Raw genomic sequence first — 25895 nt, 5'->3', positions numbered from 1 at the left:
AACCTAAACAATGTTAAAAATATATAATGAACATCAGGCATTGACGTATAATGGTGCATTAGTGTCTGAAATAGACAGCAGTTTACACTTACTAGATCTTTAGGGAGCTCTGTTATATCATCCCATTCTGGACTGCAGAATTCGTAATTTCCTTCCATTATGTTCCTCAACATAACCATTTGCTTTCGTGCCAAAATGGAAACCAACTAATCTATACGGTTCAGAGTTCACAAACAATTATCTATATACAGTTTCAACAGTATCACAATAAAATTATGTTACTCAGACAACACTAAACAGACCATATCATTTCCTTTTACACACTTTACAAAACTGCCCAGTTTCAAAGACAAGTAACAAAATTCTACAAATATTATATTATTAAACTGCATTATCTAGATATATATGTAACCACAAATTTATGGTAGAAATTATATGAAAACATGCTTATGACAGCTGATATGGATATTAAAACTTTAATCAAAATAAAGTACAGAACAACGTTTTGACCTTCTTTGGTCATATTCACCCACTGATTTCTCCAAGCCCGTTCCCTTGGGTGTGGTTTTGCAAGATAGTAGATAGGGGAAGTGGAAATCTCATTAATCCATTCATGCTCTTCATTAATTAGATGATGAGGCACTTGGCTACCTTGAGAGAGTCATAGTTACTCTAGCTGTTTATCTGCGCTTGGTTGAATTTCTTCACTTTGACATTCAGAGCACTTTAACCTGAATATGACCTACAAAGGTCAAAATGTTGTTCTGTACTTTACCCATACCAGTCGTTTTGAGAATACAATTTCAGTTCAAGTGACTTTCTGGCCATCACAAAGTTTATGGTGGATCTAATCAATATTACTTTCTTTGTTTATAGAACATCTACTATGAATATTGCCAATTTTGAGTTTCCAATCAGAGAGAATTTGCAACTGACTGTATACATCCACTGCTAACTATTTGGCTAATCTTTGTCAGAAACAGAGATACTGACCATTACAATATAACACTCATGTAGCTGAAAAGGTGAGCACGTTTGACCCTGAGTTTTGATCCCACAACTCATACGAAGAGAGTTGAAAGATCTAAGCTTTAGAAATATCCTGTTATCCCTGTTAAAAGCTTGTGTTGTTTTACACAGAACTCAGCAAGAGCTGTTAGTTTAACAAGACTGGACCATATAATATTTTATTCAGGCTTCTTTCACTAGTTAAATTAACATGAGTATATATTACATAATACTAGATGCCAACAACAAATTCATAACTAACAAAACATGTTACTATCCTTGCACCTGGTGACATTGTCTAAAAACTTTTATGTCATAATATACATTTCAGAACATCGTATTTGTTAATCTGTTTAAGACACACAAATAACCTCTAACACAATACTTACAGGGTGTACATGATGACACCACACGCCCATCTGTCAAAACATAACAAGTACACGGTTATATTACAAATATATAAACTAAAACATTATCATGATTAAAAACTGTAGACTAAAACATTATGGTATATAACTGTGACAATCTGGTCTAAACATTAACATGATCATATATCATAACAAGAGAAAGACATTACCATAATTATATACCACAGTCTAAGACATTTTACGATAAATTATATATTACACTCCAGAAACAAAATTTAAAAAAATTAAGATTATATACCACAGTCATAAAAAAATTAATTATCACTTGTCTGAACATACAATTTTAATTTTTTTAATATTTTAAACATTATTTAAATATAATTAAACATTATATCTGATGAACCATTACTTACAAGTTAATTAGACACAACATTGTGTACCAAAGTAGAATTAAAAAAGGATAAGTTATAGTACAATTTGACATACAGCTATTCTAAATGTATAACATTTGTTAATTAGAAACAAAACCGAGTCTTAAAGCAGATTTAAAAAAGAAAAACTGCAATATTATCTGACATTTATTTTAAACATATAACACCTGTTAATTACAAGTTAATTAGAAACAAAACTGTATACCAAAGTATAATTAAAAAGAAGAAAAAAAATCACAATATGATTTGACACACATTGCATAGGAATGTTTTAATATTACAAAACAAATATTTGCATTCCTATATGTTTATCTATCTGGTTTTACAATGGTACAAAAAAAACCTACATGTCTACTTCTTTGTTGTATCCTTTTGCATTCTCATACATCGAGGCTTTAAGCAGCTCGGGAGCCAGATAACCTGGTGTTCCACACAGCTCTGTAAGTAACAGGTTTATTATCTCAACTTACTGACTCGGATCCAAAAGCAATTCGAAGAAATCAAACAATCAATGAATAATGTTGATTTCAGAATCAGGTCTATAAAGATGGGTAGTGGATGATATATGGAAACTAAAGAAATTACCACACAAATTGCATTACACAAAACATTAGCATGACTCAGAGATGTGTATACCTTACCAAACTGACCCTCCTGAGGATTTACTTCCTTGGCAAACCCGAAGTCTGTAAGCTTGATGTTGAAGTTGTCATCGAGAAGTATATTTTCTGGCTGATACAAAATTAAACGAAATAGAAATTGTATAAAGACAGCAACAAAGACAATCCAAAGATAAAACTCTGATGTATTGGTCAAACAGTGTAAAATAAAGATATGTGTTCAGTTGTACTAATTGTTTAACATCACTCTGTTCACCCAAAAACTAAGGTTTAATTGTAGATGATGTATGTTTTCTAATAATGTAGAAAGAGTGAAATATACACTACTGCTGTATTTCCATGTTATTTCATAAAGCTCCAACTTAACACTATGTTTCTACAGTCCTGTACAACTCAAGTTAACACTTATCACTACATTTCCAGTCTCAGACAACACCAACTTAATACTATCACTGCATTTCCAGTCTCAGATAACACCAACTTAATACTATCACTGCATTTCCAATCTTGGACAACACCACCTTAACCATATCATAACATTTCCAATCTTGGATAACACCACCTTAACCATATCATAACATTTCCAGTCTTGGATAACTCCAACTTAACACTATCACTGCATTTCCAATCTTGGATAACACCACCTTAACCATATCATAACATTTCCAGTCTTGTATAACCCTTTCAACTTAACAATTTCACTGTTTCCAGTCTTCATTAATTTAATTTAAGACCATTGGCAATTTCCAACATCCTATGTAGCTTCAACTGAACACTGTGAGTATACTTCTACAGCTCTGTTCAGCTCCAATGTAACACTATTTATACATCTCATACTTTGAGTTACTCCAACTTACATGTCCAGAATCTTCAGTAACTCCATATTAACTTTGACTATCATTGTGTTTCTATAGTATTATGTAACTCTAAGTGGTTGATTTAAGTCAGATAGACAGAAATATTTTGTTTTACAAACGCTTGCTATCACAAATACTATCTCTTAAAACAAAAAGAAAGAACAATTATTCTCAAATCTTATAAACCATTTAAATTCAGTAATTCTTTATTAAACCAAAGAAACCTTCAGTTTCTATAAGAACATCGATTTCTAGCATGCACACTCTCACACATTGTGAATGTTGAGGTTAAGTTCAATGTTGTAAGAAACTACTTAAAATGCTCAAACATAAATAAACTGATTATCTCTAATTCTGAAGATTTTCTCACAGTGCCAAAATAAGGTCACAAATGAGAGGAGATTGGTACAGACCTATTGTACATTTCAAGCATTTCTAATGTACAAAACTGACATGGGCTAACAAGTGATAAGATTAACAGCTGGCATGAATCTTGGATCAAGAAATAAATATAAAAGGAATACCATTTATGGTACTGTCCAATTAATTTGTAAGTTCTGTGTTTCTTCTTCAATATTATTATTATATATAAACAAAAGGTCACTTAGTTTTACTTCAGTTTTCCTGGTACACCTGTTTCAAATATGTAGCATATACTTACATAAGTTCTTTACATTTTAATTATAGTATTCAGAAACTGGTTATAATATGATATTGTACAAATTACTAAACCCTTTACAATTTTCTATATTACAACAAGATACTTAGAAGGATTCCAGATTAAATTTCCATACATGTATATTCCTAACATAACAGAAAATTGCTATAGGAACATGTGCATCAAGTAAATAACTTGTAAAAGAACAACTCATTTTGTACATATATCTGTAGCATATTATATACTATTTATATGTACCTTGAGGTCTCGATGAACTATATTCTTAGAGTGTATATAATGTACTGCTTCTAAAAGCTGCTTCATAATAGCTCTGAAAATACAGAAAACATTGAACAAATAGACACAGTACATAAAAATATCCCATGCAGTAATTCTGTGGAACAGAATTAATTTCATTTTGCATGCATAAATGTACCTTTCAACCAAGATTGTTTGTTAGGTCCTAAAATGTCTTTTTTACATAGCTACATCATATACAAAGCTAGGTGATTACCTGGGAGCATTGATTATGTCAATTAGTGTCCTGTAAAATAATCACCCAATTAATATCAGTGTTTCCAATTATTACTTTACGTTATTACAATTATTCAAATCTAATGTGAGAAGAATCGACTAGTTGATTGTAGCTGATTAGTGAGCCCAGTGATTAATTAATTTGCAAATTCAACTAATTACCAAGATCTTATCATCTAACACTGACTTCCTCTAAAACATCACATATTCACTTGTATAAATATCATGTTTGAACACTCAGAATGTAACAAATTCAGAACACTGAAAACAGATTTCCAATAAATACCTGCCTGCCCTCACACAATACATTCCTTGATCTTCTACTGCCCTCTTAAACATTGAAAAGAAACTTTTCTCACTCGACACACTATCCTGTGAGTGAAGATACACATCAGAATTACATTCAAAATTTCAATTAAAGATTAACTTACTTTGTCTTTTTTTCTGAAAGTGCCACCACGTTCGTCAGATAATCAAACAGTTCTCCATTTTTACACCTTTAGGGAAATACAAGAGATAAAAATCACTAGGCCTACTTATTGTGTTTGTAGTGTATGAATTTGTATGCTACAGAAGTATAAACATATTACAACAAACCTTCAAAATTTGAGTTAAATTTAATGACTAACCTCCTAGAAATATATTATTGACTTAAATATTTGTGTAAGAATTAGATAAACTGGAAATAGGTGAAACTAATTCTTTCACAAAACTATCACCAGGAGTTTTATGTAACACAAAACTGTTTTGAAAAAAAACATAAAAAACCATGAAATGTTATCACAAAAACCACTATAACAATTTTTATAACATGTCCTGAAACTTAGCACACACTACAAAAGTTCTGCTAGACTGGAGTGCTCTGCATTCCACAGTTTCTTCCGGCCTGTACCGTAAAATGTAAACATAAATCATTTTCAACAAGTTCCTTTTTTAAAATTTCCATCTTAATCAACAAATTTGATGTAAAAGCTTACAATGTTTCTATACTGATAAATATAGTTTTTTTTTTATTTTTCACAGATTACAGACTTAGAAAATAACCAGAAAGTTAGTAAATAAAAATGTTCTTAACGTTACCATGTTTTAATATTTCTTACAAAACTTCAAGTTCCATCTTATAAATCATTTTAAAATCTACCTTGAGCTAATAAAGTATAATCACAAGTTTTCTTGTCTGATAGTAAGTGTTTCATAATAACCAGCTGTCTTGAGAATACAATAGTGTTTCATGATAACCAGCTGTCTTGAGAATACATTAGTGTTTCATGATAACCAGCTGTCTTGAGAATACAATAGTGTTTCATGATAACCAGCTGTCTTGAGAATATAATAGTGTTTCATGATAACCAGCTGTCTTGAGAATACAATAGTGTTTCATAATAACTAGCTGTTTTGAGAATACAATAGTGTTTCATAATAACCAACTGTTTTGAGAATATAATAGTGTTTCATAATAACCAACTGTTTTGAGAATATAATAGTGTTTCATGATAACCAGCTGTCTTGAGAATACAATAGTGTTTCATGATAACCAGCTGTCTTGAGAATACATTAGTGTTTCATGATAACCAGCTGTCTTGAGAATACAATAGTGTTTCATGATAACCAGCTGTCTTGAGAATATAATAGTGTTTCATGATAACCAGCTGTCTTGAGAATACAATAGTGTTTCATAATAACTAGCTGTTTTGAGAATACAATAGTGTTTCATAATAACCAACTGTTTTGAGAATATAATAGTGTTTCATAATAACCAACTGTTTTGAGAATATAATAGTGTTTCATGATAACCAGCTGTCTTGAGAATACAATAGTGTTTCATGATAACCAGCTGTCTTGAGAATACAATAGTGTTTCATAATAAATAGCTGTCTTGAGAATACAATAGTGTTTCATAATAACCAACTGTTTTGAGAATATAATAGTGTTTCATGATAACTAGCTGTCTTGAGAATACAATAGTGTTTCATAATAACCAGCTGTCTTGAGAATAAAATAGTGTTTCATGATAACCAGCTGTCTTGAGAATAAAATAGTGTTTCATGATAACCAGCTGTCTTGAGAATACAATAGTGTTTCATAATAACTAGCTGTCTTAAGAATACAATAGTGTTTCATAATAACCAACTGTTTTGAGAATATAATAGTGTTTCATGATAACCAACTGTTTTGAGAATAAAATAGTGTTTCATGATAACCAGCTGTCTTGAGAATACAATAGTTTCATAATAACTAGCTGTCTTGAGAATACAATAGTGTTTCATAATAACCAACTGTTTTGAGAATATAATAGTGTTTCATGATAACCAGCTGTCTTGAGAATAAAATAGTGTTTCATGATAACCAGCTGTCTTGAGAATACAATAGTGTTTCATAATAACTAGCTGTCTTGAGAATACAATAGTGTTTCATAATAACCAGCTGTCTTGAGAATAAAATAGTGTTTCATGATAACCAGCTGTCTTGAGAATAAAATAGTGTTTCATGATAACCAGCTGTCTTGAGAATACAATAGTGTTTCATAATAACTAGCTGTCTTAAGAATACAATAGTGTTTCATAATAACCAACTGTTTTGAGAATATAATAGTGTTTCATGATAACCAACTGTTTTGAGAATAAAATAGTGTTTCATGATAACCAGCTGTCTTGAGAATACAATAGTTTCATAATAACTAGCTGTCTTGAGAATACAATAGTGTTTCATAATAACCAACTGTTTTGAGAATATAATAGTGTTTCATGATAACCAGCTGTCTTGAGAATAAAATAGTGTTTCATGATAACCAGCTGTCTTGAGAATACAATAGTGTTTCATAATAACCAGCTGTCTTGAGAATACAATAGTGTTTCATGATAACCAGCTGTCTTGAGAATACAATAGTGTTTCATGATAACCAGCTGTCTTGAGAATACATTAGTGTTTCATGATAACCAGCTGTCTTGAGAATACAATAGTGTTTCATGATAACCAGCTGTCTTGAGAATATAATAGTGTTTCATGATAACCAGCTGTCTTGAGAATACAATAGTGTTTCATAATAACTAGCTGTTTTGAGAATACAATAGTGTTTCATAATAACCAACTGTTTTGAGAATATAATAGTGTTTCATCATAACCAACTGTTTTGAGAATATAATAGTGTTTCATGATAACCAGCTGTCTTGAGAATACAATAGTGTTTCATGATAACCAGCTGTCTTGAGAATACAATAGTGTTTCATAATAAATAGCTGTCTTGAGAATACAATAGTGTTTCATAATAACCAACTGTTTTGAGAATATAATAGTGTTTCATGATAACTAGCTGTCTTGAGAATACAATAGTGTTTCATAATAACCAGCTGTCTTGAGAATAAAATAGTGTTTCATGATAACCAGCTGTCTTGAGAATAAAATAGTGTTTCATGATAACCAGCTGTCTTGAGAATACAATAGTGTTTCATAATAACTAGCTGTCTTAAGAATACAATAGTGTTTCATAATAACCAACTGTTTTGAGAATATAATAGTGTTTCATGATAACCAACTGTTTTGAGAATAAAATAGTGTTTCATGATAACCAGCTGTCTTGAGAATACAATAGTTTCATAATAACTAGCTGTCTTGAGAATACAATAGTGTTTCATAATAACCAACTGTTTTGAGAATATAATAGTGTTTCATGATAACCAGCTGTCTTGAGAATAAAATAGTGTTTCATGATAACCAGCTGTCTTGAGAATACAATAGTGTTTCATAATAACTAGCTGTCTTAAGAATACAATAGTGTTTCATAATAACCAACTGTTTTGAGAATATAATAGTGTTTCATGATAACTAGCTGTCTTGAGAATACAATAGTGTTTCATAATAACTAGCTGTCTTAAGAATACAATAGTGTTTCATAATAACCAACTGTTTTGAGAATATAATAGTGTTTCATGATAACCAGCTGTCTTGAGAATACAATAGTGTTTCATGATAACTAGCTGTCTTAAGAATACAATAGTGTTTCATAATAACCAACTGTTTTGAGAATATAATAGTGTTTCATGATAACCAGCTGTCTTGAGAATAAAATAGTGTTTCATGATAACCAGCTGTCTTGAGAATACAATAGTGTTTCATAATAACTAGCTGTCTTAAGAATACAATAGTGTTTCATAATAACCAACTGTTTTGAGAATATAATAGTGTTTCATGATAACTAGCTGTCTTAAGAATACAATAGTGTTTCATAATAACCAACTGTTTTGAGAATATAATAGTGTTTCATGATAACCAGCTGTCTTGAGAATAAAATAGTGTTTCATGATAACCAGCTGTCTTGAGAATACAATAGTGTTTCATAATAACCAACTGTTTTGAGAATATAATAGTGTTTCATAATAACTAGCTGTCTTGAGAATACAATAGTGTTTCATAATAACTAGCTGTCTTGAGAATACAATAGTGTTTCATAATAACTAGCTGTCTTGAGAATACAATAGTGTTTCATGATAACTAGCTGTCTTGAGAATACAATAGTGTTTCATAATAACCAACTGTCTTGAGAATATAATAGTGTTTCATGATAACTAGCTGTCTTGAGAATACAATAGTAAGTGTTGTTTTTTCTCTCTCTCTTTCTGTTTTACTGGCAGCAGGGTGAATTTGTTTTCACTCAGCCATATATTATTTATCACACACTGTAACAATAATTGTTTCTGGTTTTAGGAATTCTAACGACAATTATTTTTAATGAATAATTACTTTGTTCACTACAATACAACAGTCTTGAGAAAATTTGTAAGACAGGAGAAATTCACCTGTTGTACCCAAATGAAGGGTAGTTGTTCAAAAAACAACTGAAGATGGGAAGTTTAGTCTTGGATAAGAATACTTATCTGGATTAATGTACTTCACAAGTCTTGTAATTAATGTATCATGCACTATTAATGGATTAATAAATTCCACTACTTATCCAGATGTATCATGTATTATTAATGAATTAGTAAATTCCACCACATACCCAGATGTATCATGTATTATTAATGGATTAGTAAATTCCACCACATACCCAGATGTATTGTGAACTATTAATGGATTAGTAAATTCCACCACATACCCAGATGTATCGTGTACTATTAATGGACTAGTAAATTCCACTACTTATCCAGATGTATCATGTACTATTAATGGATTAGTAAATTCCACCACATACCCAGATGTATTGTGTACTATTAATGGACTAGTAAATTCCACCACATACCCAGATGTATCGTGTACTATTAATGGACTAGTAAATTCCACTACTTACCCAGATGTATCATGTACTATTAATGGATTAGTAAGTTCCACCACATACCCAGATGTATTGTGTACTATTAATGGATTAGTAAATTCCACCACATACCCAGATGTATCGTGTACTATTAATGGATTAGTAAATTCCACTATTTACCTAGATGTATCGTGTACTATTAATGGATTAGTAAATTCCACCACATACCCAGATGTATCGTGTACTATTAATGGACTAGTAAATTCCACTACTTATCCAGATGTATCATGTACTATTAATGGATTAGTAGATTCCACCACATACCCAGATGTATCTTGTACTATTAATGGATCAGTAAATTCCACCACATACCCAGATGTATCGTGTACTATTAATGGATTAGTAAATTCCACCACATACCCAGATGTATCGTGTACTATTAATGGATTAGTAAATTCCACCACATACCCAGATGTATCGTGTACTATTAATGGATTAGTAAATTCCACTATTTACCCAGATGTATCGTGTACTATTAATGGACTAGTAAGTTCCACCACATACCCAGATGTATCCTGTACTATTAATGGATCAGTAAATTCCACTACTTACCCAGATGTATCCTGTACTATCAATGGATCAGTAAATTCCACTACTTACCCAGATGTATCCTGTACTATTAATGGATCAGTAAATTCCACTACTTACCCAGATGTATCCTGTACTATCAATGGATCAGTAAATTCCACTACTTACCCAGATGTATCCTGTACTATCAATGGATCAGTAAATTCCACTACTTACCCAGATGTATCCTGTACTATTAATGGATTAGTAAATTCCACTACTTACCTAGATGTATCATGTACTATAAAAGTTTCTGCAAAAAACTGTTCTATAACATATCATTATACATATCCTGCACAATGAACATAGTCATTGATTTGGTTGCTGTGTGCAATGTGGAGAATCAAACCTTGGGTTTTAGCATTGTAAATCCTTAGACTTACACCACTGTCTCATCAGGGAACAGTTATTAAAGGGCAAATAAAAGAGTAAATATACATAGAAGTTTTCACTTTTTTCTATGAAATTATTGGAAACCAATAGGTCTAAAGTTTGTTAAAAAATCAAGTTATCTGCACTTTTTCTTCACATTCCTTTTAATGTGTTCTTTGTTACTTGAAATGAGATTAAAATATTAAAAGGAATGGAAAAAAGAACACAAAACATCCATAGTTAATTTGATTTTATTATCAATTTTAGAGCAATAGTTTACCAGCTTTCAGTATTTAAGCTTGAATTTAAGTATTACACCACATTTGTAAATAGAATTTCATACGGTATTTTGTTTCTCAACATCCAGCTCAGCTGATGGGTTCTGGTTTTGAATGAAAAGCTTCTTGGATAGTAACTTGTGGAATGTGAAATATAGATGTGAAATGCTGTTTTCACACATTTCTCATTTTCACCTGCAATGAACAAGCTAAAGGAAAGTGGGGAAAACAAATTTGCAGTTAATGTGATTTTTGTGATATATTTTGAGTTTGTAAGTTAAAATTAGGGTAACAAAAGTTTTGTTAGAGTGAGCTCAGTTATAAATTCAAAGTAAAAACAAAACAAATGTTTGGTTGTGCATCTTGACAACTAATACAGAAGACCAAATATGTTAAGAGTTGTATGTATATTGACGTGTTTTACACATTTGTCAGTTCTTACTAATTTCGCAAACAGTTGTGAAAGTTTGAAAGAAGATAACATTACACACGTATGTACATTATACGCGATATATTTTCTCAAATATTACAAAAACTTGTAATTTATTTTTGAAAATAAACAGTGATAATACTTACAATTCAAATACTAAAAAGATAAACGTTGCTGATTCAAATACATCATGAAGTTCAACTGAAAAGAATTAAAATAGTAAGATGTATTTCACAAATATTTTGTGAAAGGCTTAAAGTCAGTAAAACAAACCACTAGAGAAATGTCAAGCTTGACAGCCAAGTAGGAGAAAATTAGTTATTCTCTTATTTAGTCTGAATCAATTTTATTTTCAAAAAAGGTTATGATTAACATGCATTACCCTAATACCACACATGGTGCATCAAGCTAATATCAAAAACGGCACAACACCCTTATATCACACCATCCTTGAATCACATATATGACATATTACCCTGGCATCACACCTGGCACACCATCCTAAATTCACATCCAGCATTTTATCCTAGTATTACACACAAATTATTTTTCTTATTAGTAGGCAAACTTTAATAAGTCAGAGGGTTGACCAAATTATCTCACGTAACTCAGCTGATAATAATGATAAAAGTTGCTAAAGGTCACAAAGAAGCAAGAAATAAGCTGAATTTAACTGACTGAGTTTGAGAAATGGAAGATAGTTGACACATTTTTTATTTTTTTTTAACCATTTCCCAGAAGAATAAAATCTTGGACATAGTAAATTCCACTATTACAGTCATGTAAACAATATCTGATTATTACAACCATTCAAGTAACTGAAATATTGCCATTATAAATTTTCATTATTATTTTTAATTAGTTCATTGTTGTTCATCTTGTTATTATTGTCAATTTTACTATGTTTACTGCAGGATCAAAGTGTGCATATGATGATCTTTCACTGAGTTACATTCAACTTTAATTAAACAAATTTTTGTTTATGTACATCAGTAAGCTCAGCATCAAATCACAGCTTACATTTCAAACTTTTAAACAAATTTTTATTTTTTTAATTTCAAAAGAATGTTTTTAATAAATTCTCAATCTTAACTTTCCCGTTTACTTTAACATCCTTGAGCTTCAAACTGCTCATATACTGATTGTAAAGTGTCCAACTAATAACAAACCCATATGTACTGACGATCCAAAATGTAAAATTACAACCTTCAATCTCCTCCCTTACCACATATTACCCTTACATTGTTTAAGAAAACAATTAAACACATATCATAACCTTTTCTACATTTAAAAAAAATAATATTTTTCAGTAACATTGCTATTGGACTGTTTAATTTGGCCATGTTTATGAAGATACTTTGCCTCACTTTCATTATTTACAATCATGGTGGTTAGTTTCAAGCAACTAACAAACAAACTATTTAAATCTTTTTAAAGCAAATGTATTTTGGGACAGTCTATTGTAATGCCCGATACATTTTTTGTGTTACAAGATCAATACCTTACACAAACGTCACAATGACAAAGTAGGTTTTGAGTGTCTCATCCTTCCCAGCAAGAGGTAAGAGTCTAGATGTGAGTTTTATATTTCTTGTTTGTTTTAATTATGTTTTTATTTATTGTCATAAAAGTAACTGAAATATAAAAAATATATATTTATTAAGTAATGTAAGATAAATTAAAATCAATGTAATACTCAATATCCTACTCGTTGCAAGATTATAACTCGGCTGTGTATTTAAGCAAAGCTGCCTCATTGTGTTATACTATGATACAGTCTCAGTACAGCTGAATAGTGATAGAACTAAAGAAAACCAAATAAATTTTTACTGAAAAACAAACTTTTGATAATTATTTAGGAGGTTCTACAAGTTATGAAAATTAAATAAGAAAACTTTAATACAAAAAGAAGTATATTTGTTGTCAGTCCCTCGTTTAGATTCGGTAAAAGTTTCAAAATTCACAGACAAATCTTTCGTAGAAAGTCTTTAATAAACAATCATGTTTTTTCTTTTTTTGTGAATAACAGACTTAACAACTACCATGCTGAATAAATTTATAATTATTCTAACCATTACTTCTTCAACGTGGTGTCAGTCTAACAGGCCAATGCCATACATAGTACTAATGAACCTAGCCTTAAATTATGAAATTCCCTTAAACACTTGTCTCTACTTGAGAAGTCACCTGATCCACCAATGGAAAAAAATTGTCTACTTTCACATTGTGTGTTCATCTTCATAGAATCTTTTCCTATTAAAAGGCACATCACATGAATGACCAGAGCAACAGTGAAAGGAATTCAGATACCTCCTTGATCCTATTCGTGAGTTAACCAAGATGGTAGCATAGATATGGTAATGACTGCATATCATACAAATTATCAGAGCAAAATTTTTAAATGAGGTGAAAATTCAGTTTACAACTTCTTTTACAAGATTGCTTCATGTATAACTAATTCATATACTTCTCTCTCTCTCTTTTTCACAAAATAATCTACTTATTTAAATTACCAGTTTCCTTTTGCAATACAGTTATTTAAAGCCAGTTTTAGGCAAGAACTTTCTTGTAATAGCAGAAGTCTGATAGATGTAACCTACTGTCCTACATAGTACGTATGTGTGTGTGTGTGTGTGTGTGTGTGTGTGTGTGTGTTCATGTAAGTAGATAAATAATATTATACTTATAAGTTAACTTTAATAAAATAATTTAAATTTGAGGATAGGCTGGTAAACATCCTAATGATATTGCTAGCACACAAAAATATAGCAAATAAAAAGGAGTGGGTAAGGTCCCACAAATTAATTTACTCTAATCCTGCCTAAAAGACTTTCAAGAGCCATGGTTATTGAGGATTCCCTCTTGTTATTTTAACTAAGTCTTGGCAGAAGATACCAGAGAATTACAAGATACATCACCAAATACAGGGTTATTCAAAAGTATACATTACAACATCAAATTACCTACAATTAAGGATGTTAAGCTACATGATGTGTTTTAAAGCTATATGTCATATTTCTTCCAACATTTGCTGTTGTGAACCTTAAATAATCCAAAGACCTTGTGTTTGGGTAATGGAAACACCCTTGCAGTGGAACACAAAAGGTTTCAGTTATTCACTGTGCAGGGTTCTCTCAATTTCACTCTGTGAACAAACAGTTCCAGTCAGCTGACCCTAATATTTCTCTTCCTTATACCACCTTCCAGCTACATGAAAACAGATGGAAATTCTACAGATATTTCTTGTTATTTAAAGTTGATGTGCCATTTCAGATATAATTCATCATCTTGCTCTATCCACTTCTTACATCATTTAGTAACCTTATCTTCTGAAAACCAATATGCAAGGCTGCATCTCTGAGGTAAATGCTAAACTTTGCACTATGCTTAACATTGTGACCAAAATTATTCTCTGTCACTTTTTACAAACAATGTGCCATATACTGTAACTGTAATACAAGTTACATGTGGTTGTTTAAAATGGTGAAGTACTACTTGAAAATAATTTGAAAAATAAATGCAGCAGGACATGAAAACATCACAGACCTGTTGTAAACACTTAAAAGTTCTAAAAGATAACAATTAATGTTAATACTGGCAAAACCTTAAATGTAGAAACCACTCCATGATAGTGACTTATTATACATGGGAAATATTCAGTTCTAAACTTTAAAAAATATCACACCTCTCTAATCAATAGTCATTTATTAATACTTATAGCACAAACCTTCAGTGATTAAACCTTACATGTGAGATATATAGTAGAATTAAAAGAAATTTACTTAAATATTTAGCAGATATTTACACACATTGTAATTATGCCCTACTCATTTTTTTTAATGTTAATTTCATTAACGGTATTTGTTAAAATGTTCAATATACATACAGTTTTTTACTATTATATTGGAATCTGTATTTAGGACTAACCTAAATCTCCTAAGCTAGCTGAATCTTGAGGTATTATTGGGTTTACTGCCAAAAGTATCTGCTTGAGATGTACAAGAGATTAAATTATTTCTGTAATCTTAGTTTGCTCATGTTTTATTTGACGAATATGTCAAACAGAACTATTTCAGTATAGAATACAAGTTATAACATCTTGTTTTATCTCTAATACTTTATTCAACTAGAGGGGGTGTAATTATATTTGAATTAAGGGGAGATTGGTAATAAATTATCTTTATAAATTATAGATAGTTTGTTCACTCACAATGTAACTGTAACACTAACCAAAATGTGCACATCAATGTCTCAATATAACTTGACAATTTTGTTTAAAATCAACAGAATGACTCTTAGCTCAAGGTTAAATAACAAAAAAAAAGGCAACAGGAAATGTGAGAGTTATCTCCTACCTAGCAAAGGAGGAAGACAACGTACAAAGAGGTAGTGGATGGAAAAACTGATCAATGTAAGCATAAGAGGAGACTGAGAATAGCAAGAGATTGGGGGTGACAAAAACAACAATACCTACTGATGTATGGATGACCTGCAACTAGTTTTAGTATCTCAATCTCTCGTAAGGTGGAGTCTCTCACTGATAAACCCTGAAAATCTTCAGCATCTCCGCTGATGTCAATGATTTTGGCTGCATACTCCTTCCCTGATTCCTTTTCTACACATCGTCTTACTGTACTGCTAACTCCCCTATAAAAGTATACATACATACAGTGAAACATTTTCTTCCACAAGCTGGGATACCTGCCCTTTACCTGTATTATGAATTTAAAAAAATTGAGGGCAAATCTATTGTAAATAATGCAAAATTCCTAACTTTTACACAATTTATTTACAACATATCACTACAGCATTCATTATTACCTCACCAAAGGTTTTGTACAAGTTTTAACAGCTCACTAAGTATATGCTTAAAACATGGTATGCACTGTGTGATGGTCAAGGGTGTCTGTGGTCAAAGTAGTGGTGTTAGGAGTACTTTCTGTTACCTGCTTTCAACACCCACCTCTTACTGTCCTTCTACACTGTTTCATGTTGTTAATTAACTGATGGACATTGGTAAAAGACTTGTATTATCAGAAGAAGTTGTGAAGTCACAATAAATGGTTCTTAATATAAGCATTACGATGACTGTTGTTGTATCAACTTCATCTAAATTTATGTATTATTGTAATACTGACAACCATTTTTTCACTGCACCTCCATATAGATATACAAGATATTTACGTGCCCTCCCATACACTGTCTATTGTGTAGTAGAAAATATAATGTGTGCATTTTTTGTTTTTCTTATACCAAAGCCAAACTGGACTATTTGCAGTGTTCACCAAGGGAAAATGAACCCTCACAAACACTGTCTGTTGTGTAGTAGAAAATATAGTGTGCATTTTGTTTTGTTTTCTTATACCAAAACCAAACTGGACTATTTGCTGTGTCCACCAAGGGGAAGTGAACTCCTAATTTTAGCACTGTTAATCCAGCCTGTTCTACTGGAGATCATCACATTTCAAAAAGTTTTTTTGTTTGGTGTAACAACATATTACTATATATGATTGTAATTAATATTAACTTACATCAAAGATTGCTAAATAATTAATGGACACCCAATCCTGTCAACATTCATCACTGGAGCTAAAATAAACAATGCCAAAGCTATGAATAGTTCTCATCTCAAACCTGTTCAATTTCTTACAATTCACTTGGTACTAACAACCTGAAACATTCAGGTAAGACTGCTGAAGATTATTAACAATGTAACTTCTCTACAGTTGTATATGACAAGAAGCAAATTATTATGAAACATTTATAACTTTTCATTATTTACATGTCCCCCGAAAAATAGGGTTTACAGCTGATCTACTACTGGAAATCACCCATAATTCAAAGCATTCACTCATTCTCAAATCTATTTATACTTTTGAGTTTTGCTCATTTAATAGATTGCTTTATTCATTTGTTTTTGGGACATTCTCATAAAGGTACTTCAGCAATCTGCACTAACCATGCCTAATTTTGAAATGAACAACTAGAAGGAAGGCAGCTAATCAATAGCATCCATCACCAGTTCATGAACTGCTTCTGCCTCTAGTGTAATTTGACCATTATGATGTGCCCATAGCTCAAATGTATGGAGTACAATATTCTTGTTCCTGTAATGAGATAGAAAAATTCAACTCAGTTATAATCTAGCATGCTAGCCAGTTGATGGTCCTCAGCCCTTACTCATGTACAAGTTTGTTTGTTTTTTTTATCACAGTGGCATTTTATTTAAATTATTAAGATTGTTGTTGTTTTTCTGATAGCAAAGCCACATGGGGCTATCTACTGAGCCAACCAAGGAGAATCGAACCCTTTATTTTAGCATTGTGAATCTGTAGACATACTGCTGTACTAGCAGGGGGCAAAGTATTAAGAATTTATATCTTAGTTTCTTTAGTTTATACTGGCATCAAAAAGTGTTGAGTACTTTATCAAATAAAATAGTAAGAAAAACAAATACAAATTCCAAAATTATTTTAAGTCACTCACCTACCAAGAACCTCTCTAGGTTCATATCTGGCATAAAAGTCTTTGGCTACATTCTTGTCGGGGAGATCATCAGCCTCATCTTTAGAGGGAGCCACCATCTTTCTCACAGCTGCCACCACTAGTTGTAATCTTTTTAGACACTATGAGAACTCATCCTAAAAGTTCATGGTTGATAAAACATTTCTCCATTAGGATTGTTTTTCGTGTTTAATGAAAACATTTTTACCCACAAAAATTAATTTAACTGCCCCAAAAACCCTTTAATTTTAATACAGTACCTTCACACACCTACTATTATCATTAATGACATACCAACATAAAACCTCTTGTATATACAAAATAATCATAAAGCTCATATTTGATGTGCATATCTGAAAAGCACTTGTCCTAAAGTAAACACAGAGTTAGAATTAAATGTTTTATTGAAAAAACTATAGACATGCTATATGATATATCAAGAACCATATTATATTGCAAATTTAAATCACAGTTCTTGAAACTACCACTACTATTATTTTTATTTCTACAGTATAAGATTGGAGATTTGAATAAAATGCTTCTCAGTGTAAAGGATAATGTTAGAATGAAAGACCACCATGAAAGACAGATGTTGATAATGTTAGGATGAAAGACCACTGTAAAAGACAGATGTTGATAATGTTGTTGTTTTGAATTAAGCACAAAGCTACACAAGGGGCTATCTGTGCTCTGCCCACCATGGGTATTGAAACCCGGTTTTTAGCATTGTAAGACCACAGACATACTGCTGAGCCACTGGTGGGCATTGATAATGTTAGGATGAAAGACCACCATGAAGGACAGATGTTGCTTGCAGTAGTTTCATTTATGAATAGGCTAGATATGTTAAATGAGAAAGTAAGCTAGAGCCCTTTGTGACAGTTTTAGAAACTCTCCATACCATGCTCACACTTACAACCCTGGTGACACTTAGTTTCTCTAGGGCAAGTAGTTTTTAAGACAACCATTTCCAATATGGGATAACTAACTTGTATCCCTCCACTCCACAAGTAAGACCTTCCATATCTTAATATTACAATAGACTTTCCAAAGTACAAGACCGTCCAATAAACTTGTAAAAATCCTCCTGAATTAAAGAAATATTTTTATTGTTACTAGCAACACCTATAGGTATAAAACTATCAGCACATTTTAAAGATCTTACATAAGCTGTTCAAACATGATGCCTACAACAGGTCCATGTGAAATCCAGTAACTAACTTCATCCAACTTAAAAACTTCTGTTACAACCATGCAAGTCCGAGATAAACCTTATAAACAAACATTTCACAGTATTTGCAACAGTACTACAAGATGATCAGGGATATATAATACACTTTTGGTTAGTATTTCAATGAAGGTTGCAAATGGATGTTCAATAAAACTCAAATAGCAATTAGTTCCTATAAAATATGTTAATGTTACATCAGACTGGTATGTACAATGCAACTTTCTTCCTATTTAGCCTTTCTTGAACTTGTAATGTTCATGACTTCCTTCAACTTTAATCTACTTCTTTAACCAGTTTAACAATTATTCCAAAAAAAAAGTTGGATCTAGAATTTTATTAACACAAGTTTAAAAATCCATCTTGGTAGAAAACTTTATGTGAACGATTCAAAATTTTAGTTTTGTGCATACAAACAGTTAAACATCTCAAATCTCATTTTTTTATATATTCTCATCACAAGACATTAGTATTAGAACAAATATATTCCTAACACTACATTTTTTATTCAGTTCTTTGACAGATTTCAGAAGTGAATGTACAGTAGCATATCAACTGCATTATGTCTGCAATATCTATTACTGATATATTTTAATCAATACAGAGCACATCAGGTCAGCTGAAACACTATTTATATAAAACTTATTACAACAACTGTTATGGTTTCATTGCCTTTTCTAATCTAGCAAAGAATGGTTATAATTCATTATACTTATCGTATGGCTAAATAAAGAATTTAGTGCTATAAATATATATTATACTTAATACCCTATCTCATTAGAAGTATAATTAATTATCATGATACTTCATCAAGTTTAATTATTTATACTTATGGTATGGCTGAATAAAGAATTTAGTGCTATAAATATATATTATACTTAATACCCATGTCTCAAGAAAAGTATAATTAATTATTATGACACTTCATCAAGTTTAATTAATTATGCTTATCGTATGGCTAAATAAAGAATTTAGTGCTATAAATATATATTATACTTAATACCCTATCTCATTAAAAGTATAATTAATTATTATGATACTTCATCGACTTAGAAAATAAATTCATATCATAACAAAAAGTTGTATATTTTCTTGTTTATGGTCAAACTTTCAGATTAAAAACAATACTCTGCAAAACATCCTTTGTTCCATGAGAAAGGAGAGGCTCAAATATAATGATCTCACAGTTCTATATTGTAGAGAAACCTTGACAATTATGAAAAGACTGTCACTTTAAAAATGTAAAGAATCGGTAAGAGGTCTATATTTTAGAGGCAGTATGAGAGAACTGAAGTTGAGTTGATGTACACCTGTATATGAAGTAAAAATCTTGTATGAACGTCAGCCATCAACATACACCTCTAATACTACACTCGTATAGGATATTATCATGATATAAAGATACCTAGTTTTATGTTCATACAGATATGTGAAATTAAATTTTAAGTAAATAAAAACATACCTTAATACCTATATAGAAACTTCACCCACTATAACTGTGAACGATTTACAATAACTGTATAAATGGATATCCGTATACATATAATTTTTATCATATTTTACTAAGAAAACACAAAAATTCATCAGAATATTCTTTACCTAATTACTGACCTTCAAAAGAAGTATGTGATTTTGAAGATTTTTTTTAAAACAGCCGATCAACTCCTTTTTTTGAACGGCAAATAATCTTTGTAATAAAATGTTCTTACAGTTCTCAACTGGCTTCAAAAACTGTCCATATATTCCTACCTTCTCTTGTCCTTCCTATACCAACCCTAGCAGACAAAATTTACATATCAAAACATTCTTAAATGTTTTAAAGGTTCCTGTAACACTACCCATAAAACCCTAAAACCATCTTTATGTTCTACCTACACTTAATAGGAAACATCTCAAAAAACAAACAAATTTTAAAAATGTGATTATTGTTAAAAAACAACAAGACTACTCAAACTCTTACTTTCTACTGATTTTCCACTCAAAGACCTAAATTTATTAGTTGCTGATCATGAACTACAACCTGCTAAAATAAACATAGGTGAATTTAAGAACAAATAAACCTCTGCACATAAAATGTCAAAGAGTGATGTGCTTTGTTAGGAAAGCCAGTGTAAAAATAACCAACCTCTAAAACACATATCTCAACCTTACACTGAGCTATTCTTATTTTTTAGTACTCACTTACAGAATAATAATGGGCAACTCTCCAAATTCTAATAAGTAGTGCACCTGCTGCCACCTGGAGATATGTATGTTTATTTATTCACACATTAATTTATTAGTCTAGCTTTATTTTTAACAGACACTAATCTACACTGTACATCAATAAATGGTACCCTACTTAAATCAATGGTAAAGCATGAATATTTTGAAAAAAACTCAGGATTAAATAGCTAAGAATACCTCTGAATAAAAATTAAAATAAAAGGTTCTACACATATATGACTACCAATTTTACTCCTATTGAAGCAATATCCAAAACTTAATGCAAGTTCATTGGAATTCCCTCTCTTTATTTTGACTTCTCATGACAGCACACTACCTAAATATTAGCCTTGTTATGAGTACAGCTAATTAACTGTATCATTCTTACATTCTTACTCATCAAGATGAGAATGCACTGTTTCAACAGCAAAACTTGCTATTAGCTAATTATATTTCACAAAGTTAAAAACCTTTGTGACTTATATTAGTTATATATCCTCCTTACACTATGCTACAAAACTATATAAATGTAATTATAAAAAAATTTCAAATAGAAATTGGTATAAATATGCTAAATACTACTACTAATGAATGTAATATTAAAGAAAAAAATAGAGTATACCTTACTTTTGGAACACACATACACAAACTGTTATCTTTCAGTACTGTTGATACTGTTGATTTGTGACAATGAAAAACTTATTAAACTAACAAGTTAACTATGAGTCTCAACAATAACCAACCACATTCCACCCTAGCATTGTTTTGTGACCAATAAAAAAACTCTTTAAATAATAAGTTAACTATGAGTCTCAACAATAACCAAACACAAACTTAATATACTTGCTACACAATGTTACAGTACCTATGTATTACATAAGTACTGGTATAACCACAGAATGATGACATGTAAACTTTATCAGCCAAAGCTGGTTATAAAGTACTTAACTCAGATTAACAGCAGAGCTTTAGCACCCAGACCCACTCAAAACTCTATTATAATTACATTGAAAAATAATGAAAAATGCATTTCAGGCATATTTTCTTAACCATAATTTAAAAGAAAAACGAATCTCATTGAAGGTGTCACAACCCCACTGTCCTTTGAGAAATGCAAACAGTAGATGTCACTCTACTTCGTGATGTTAGCCTAAAAAATGACCTAAGAAGGTCAAAACATTGTTCTGTACTTTATTTTAATAAAAGTTTTAATACCCATAGCAGCTGTCTTGAGATACATGTCACTGTACTGCTCTAAAATAGGGGTAACTCTTAACATATATATCGTAAATTTGGATGTGCACAATGAAGGAACAGCAGAAACAAAAACACTCTCTGCCCAGGGTCTAAAGAATTCTTAATCTTGCATTGCAAATTAGCTTGTAACTTTTACAAAAACTAGAATCTCTACTGAAAACCCATTGTACCACATTTCTCTGTTTCTATAACAAAAAAAGTTAAAGCTCATTCAACTCTTCACAGCTAACTACAGAAACCACAAAAAATTTGAATTAACAGATTCAGAACCAAGTTAACTGTAATAATCACTTTAACATTACATAAGAGTGTCTGTTCTTTTATCGAAGAAATCTATAATTAGCTTGGTGGTAGAAAGTAAATGATGAACATTACACGTAACAGGGTAAATACCCTGATTTTACGCTTGTGATTACTGTTTCTCAGGTATCAGAACTTGTACTTTTGATGTTGATTACTTATGTAAAATGATAGCAACACAACTTGGTCATGAAATTGTTCGAAGTTGATACAAAAACGTTTTAAGTAAATTTTAGTAGGCTTAACATATATAATAAATTTAATAACTAATATATAACATTGTAAAAAAAACGTATAAAAAATCTAACCTTTAAGTCTTACATAATTTTACATTCCTCACGTTTCGAAAACCAGTTGTTTTTCAAATGCCATATATGTTTACACTTTTTCAAAGTTAAAATAAAATGGACGGAAGAAAAAGAAGGTACTAATTCGGTATTTATAAACGACGTATTTCACTAAATTAACGTCTCTGAAATAGTACGAAATGTGTAACTTCCTGTTATGCCCAATAGCAATGAATATAGCATTATCGTTAACTCGATTCTTCGATTATCATAGTGAGTTACATCTTAAAGACCTGGGAGGCAGGCAAACGTTTATTTTAAACTTAGCTTAGTAAAAAAATTTAAAAATTTCCAAGGGACACAGACAACTCCTATTAAACAACGGTATCAGTTTACAAATAATTAAAATTTCCTCCCAATTTAGTGAGAATCGCCCTCTAGTAGACATTTTATTACTTATCTTAGTATTAAGTGTCTCATTAATACCATTACTTTGAGTAATCTTTACATTTTCTGTTGTGTAATATATAACTTCAAATGCAGAAAATTCTTAATTTCTAATTTTATGGAAAACAGCCCAACTAATCCAAATATCTGGTAGCTTCCCAAACTGTCGCTCATTTATCTATCGCTATTAAACATTTAGGCCAAATAAAATGTTATAACAAGGGGCAGAACTCGTGAATGCTGGTGAAGGAAAAGTAGGATCTGATGGTTATGAGATGGGTAGGTTATTAAGTTTAGTTTTTTCTTTGGTTTTTGCTAATGAAGAGTTATGTAGTACCCCACACCCTGAGCAATTAATAAATGAAACCGAGTTAGAACAAGATAACTCCATTAATTCTAAACTGGTTAATAAAAACTTGGGAAGTTTAAAAAACAATAAATCTCCTCGACCAGATAATACTTCCTCGGGATTTTGAGGGAAATTAAAGATCGAATATGTGAGCCATTTACTACTATTTTTTGTCAGTCCTTGTAAAAGAATTGGAAATTAGCTAATGTAACCCCTTTATTCGAAGGAGATGATAAAATTTGTCCTAGTAATTTTTCACATATGATACCTTACATTAACTCTGAGAAAATTTTTTGAAAGTCTGTTGAAAGATACTCTGTAAAGTCATTTAACAAACTTAAGAATGTTATTGGATAGTCAACATGATTTCATTGACGGAAAATATTGCTTTATAAATTTTTCGACATTCCTTGAAAATGTTATTGTTTATGTAAATAAGGATAAAAGCATAGATTTGCTGTATCTGGATTTTAGAAAAAAATTAAAAGTTGTTACATAAGAGGATGGTAAAAAAATTGTCTCTATAGGTGTGGGGGATAAGTTAACAAGTTGGATAGAAGAGTGGCTGGATGGAAAAAAGCAGAGGTTTGTTACAAACGGAGCTCAGTTAACGTGAACTAATGTGACAAGTGAGATACCTTAGTGCTCAGTTATGGGACCTTTGCATTTTTTTATATTTATGTGAATGACATAGATGAAGAAATAGTCAATAAATAACTTTCCAGATGATATGAAGGTCTTGGGTGTTGCTAGCTATGAAAAGAATGCTGCTGATCTACGAAATAATTTTGATCAGTTAATGAGTTAGGCAAATAAACGACAGATAGGTTTTTAATTATAATAAGCGCAAGATAATGCATGTGGGTTATCATAATTTTCATTATATACATAAGTTAGAAGGGAATAACATTAGCAGTGTTAAGTAGAAAATGGATTTTGGTGTAATAATCGATCAGTCTCTTAAGCCATCCAAGTAATGTGTTGATGCTAGAGGTAAGATAAATAGTATTTTAGGTTGTATTTACAGAAATATTAAATACAGATCAAAATAAGTTATACTTTCTGTGCACATATCACTAGTTAGGCCACGTTTACCACACTGTGTGTACTCTCGGGTTTCTTACCCTAAGAAAGACACTGAATTGTTAGAAATTATTCAGAGAAGGGTTACGCGAATAGTGCCTGTGGTGGAGGGTATGTCATACGAGGAGAGGATGAAATCTCTCAAATAGTTTTCTCTTGAGGAAAGAAGAGTTAGAGGAGATCTGGTTAATTAAGGTGTTTAAGATTGTAAAGGGATTTGATAGTGTTGATACATTTTTTCATATTTAACAGTAAGAACGGTAAGGCTAAGGAATACAAATATAAATTTTGGCAGAGTAGGAGTAATCTTTAACTGAAACAGTTTCATTTTTCTAATAGTGGTTGCTCTTTAGAATGGGTTGCCTTCGGATATTGTACGGACAGTAAACTTAAGTGAATCTAAGAAACAAACCTGATAAGTATATGAATTATAAGGGTAGGATTTTTAAAAATTTAGTTTAGACAGTGGAACAGCCGAGAAGGACCAATATGTTCCATGTGTCCCAAAACGTTATGTTAAGATATATTACAAATATTTAAGCCATGCCATTTCAAATCTATGTAAACCTTTGTAAACAATGCCAAAGCTGCCAGTTTTTGAAATAAGAAAAATCAGGAGTACAAGCAGAGAAGGGTATATCACTTTGTCATTCATAGGCACTAAACTTATTGCCGATTCTTAGTTTATTAACTATATATATATATTATAACGTGCAATTAAAAAAAAAAAAGTCTATAGATCTTTTATATTTGGTATTTGTTATTTTCTTTATCATTATCCTGAAAAGTTTTCGTCTTCAAAAT

At 31.0% G+C, this 25895-nt stretch overlaps 1 pseudogene across 1 annotated transcript in view; it reads right to left on the bottom strand.

The window, feature by feature from the left end:
• Positions 1-21258, bottom strand: part of LOC143253935 (phosphorylase b kinase gamma catalytic chain, skeletal muscle/heart isoform-like) — a 28800-nt pseudogene extending 7542 nt beyond the window's left edge. The window contains exons 1-10 of the transcript XR_013029896.1: positions 21124-21258; positions 17918-18072; positions 15906-16078; positions 11578-11632; positions 4908-4973; positions 4201-4273; positions 2449-2539; positions 2155-2245; positions 1394-1427; positions 93-211 (exon numbers count right to left, since the gene is read on the bottom strand). The product of XR_013029896.1 is annotated as a phosphorylase b kinase gamma catalytic chain, skeletal muscle/heart isoform-like (transcript). The remainder of the gene's footprint in view (positions 1-92; positions 212-1393; positions 1428-2154; positions 2246-2448; positions 2540-4200; positions 4274-4907; positions 4974-11577; positions 11633-15905; positions 16079-17917; positions 18073-21123) is intronic.
• Between the last annotated feature and the right edge of the window lie 4637 nt (positions 21259-25895).

Source organism: Tachypleus tridentatus, chromosome 6 (assembly GCF_004210375.1).
Source record: "Tachypleus tridentatus isolate NWPU-2018 chromosome 6, ASM421037v1, whole genome shotgun sequence".
Classification (NCBI taxonomy): Eukaryota; Metazoa; Arthropoda; class Merostomata; order Xiphosura; family Limulidae; genus Tachypleus; species Tachypleus tridentatus.
This window is presented reverse-complemented; position numbering and strand designations above follow the sequence as displayed.